Consider the following 2,400-nt stretch of genomic DNA (forward strand, 5'->3'; position numbering starts at 1 on the left):
TGAAACTTAATGGACAGCCAAAAACAACAACTTAGAACAGAGTACCATGGTGACCATGGTCACTATGGAGAAGCACCAATGATCCCAACCCGACCTCCTATCAAAAGGTAAGGCGGTGTGGCAAAAGCCATATAAGGAGTATAAATCATAGAATTAAATCTAGTAGAGATTGCAACACCATTAAAAATAACTTAATGTTTGTTTGTTTTTAAAGCTGTATGTAGATCACTTGACAATTACATGCCTTTTGTTGGTCAATCACATAAAATCCTAGAAGATTCCTTTCGTTTTGGGCTTAAAACATGAAGACCATCAAGATGTTAGAATACTTATTTCAGGAGAGCAGAAGGTCTGAAAACCTTTTTGTTAGAAAAAACCTTTTTGTTAAAAAATATTTCATGTCCCTCTGCTATGTAAAAATGATGGAATAAAGAAGCTAAATTTTAGTTACTTATCAAAATGGTAAAAACAAGAAGTTGCCAGCTCAGCTAATCCAAAGCATTCGTAAACATCCTCAGCATGGCACGTGAGCCCATTTGCATCCAAAGGTTAGCATAAAAAAGCTTGACAGTTGCTCACTGTCTTTTATTCCATGTTCTATTTAATTTTTGCCTTGAATCTTAAGCAATTGCTCCGCTCTATCATGAAGCTGCCAGGATCAAGCAGTTTCTTTACTCGGGGATGGGACCCCAAACTACTAATCCTATTGGTGCATAAACATACATTTTAATATAATAATATTTGTATATTGTGGACCGATTAAAATTTTGAAAAACATCTGTATACCATTTTTCTTTACAGGAAAATGTATACTTTTATCCTGCAGCACTCTACACTGCAAAACATTGAAATCCTAGTAAGTAAATTGTTTTTAAAGTAAGTGCACTTTTTTTGGCTTGAGTGGGTACAGTAAGTGAGAGAATTTACATTTAAAACCAGAAAAAAACAAACAAAAATTTTTTTAAGCACTTTTCTATTTATTTTCTTTTAAGGGTAAAAATACCCATTCTATTGGAAGACTATCTCATTTACCTACTTAAATTAAGGGTAAATACACTTATTTTAAGATTTTTTTATTTTTATTTGGCAGTGTAGATACCAAATGACACATGGACTGTACCACACTGGGGCCCGGGAGTTGGGTGTTATTGCTTTAGGTGTATTATCTTGGGGGGAAAAAATCGGTTTGAGGAAAAAGTTATAAGGTATAACCTTTACCGTCATTAACATAAACCTTTACATACATGGAACATCCACAGTGAAGACTGAATAATGACAAATGTTTTTGCTGCAATGAAGTACAGCGGGTGAAATAATTATTGAACACACTACTATTTTTCTCAGTTAATATATTTCTAGAGGTGCAATTGACATGACACTTTTCCCGGACGCCGCTAAATATCCACGCGATTCACACATACAAAGAAATCAAACCATAGATGTCCAGAAATTAAGTTATGTGTAATAAAGTGAAAAAGTATTGAACACATTCATTAAGATGTATTTAATACTTTGTACAAAACCTTTGTTGGCAATGACAGCTTCAAGACGCCTCCTGTATGGAAAAAATAGTCGCATGCATTGCTCAGGTTTGATTTTGGCCCATTGTAAATACAGATAGTCTTCAAATCTTGAAGCTTTTGTGAGCCTCTTCTATGAACTCTGAACTTTTGTGCTCTCCATAGATTTTCTATTGGATTAGGTTCAGGTGATTGGCTGGGACTTTCTAGCAGCTTCAAACCATAGATGTCCAGAAATTAAGTTCTCTGTAATATAATGAAATGGCACAGGGAAAAAGTATTGAACATGTGAAGAAGGGGAGTTGTAACCAGGCATGGAAAGCCAAGACACTAGTCAAAATCTCTGTGTAATTAGAAAGCAATCCTGCCCATTGTCAGTGCAAATTCATATCAGCTGGTTTAGTCCCAAATGATGGCCTCCAAAAAGATGTCTCTGGTATCACACAAAAAACATCTCATGATGGGTAAAAGTAAAGAACTTTCTCAGGACCTTCACGACCTCAGTGATGGCATTGGTTACAGAGGGCTTTCTAAACTTCTGAATGTTCCAGTCAGCAGTGTTAGGGCCATAATCTGGAAGTGGAAAGAATAATAAGGGCGATGCGGCGGAAGGCTAAGAGCCAGATCTTTGCTAAAAACTAGGTGGAGGTCATGGTACTCGGGAGGCACATTAGACAGATCAGAAGGAACGTCAGGAAGTTCAGGACTAGCCAAGGTGTGAGGGAGAGCAGATTGGAGACAAGTAGCCAGACAACTGGAGCTCCAGTTCTCAATACGCGAGTCTCTCCAGTTAATGTTAAGGGTTGTGAGCAGCTAACCAAGGGTAACCTAAAACTATAGGTGAGTGTCTTGTAGGAAAAACAAAAAAAGAAATTGATTC

The sequence above is a fragment of the Cyprinodon variegatus genome, unplaced genomic scaffold (assembly GCF_000732505.1).
Source record: "Cyprinodon variegatus isolate N-32 unplaced genomic scaffold, C_variegatus-1.0 Scaffold182, whole genome shotgun sequence".
Classification (NCBI taxonomy): Eukaryota; Metazoa; Chordata; class Actinopteri; order Cyprinodontiformes; family Cyprinodontidae; genus Cyprinodon; species Cyprinodon variegatus.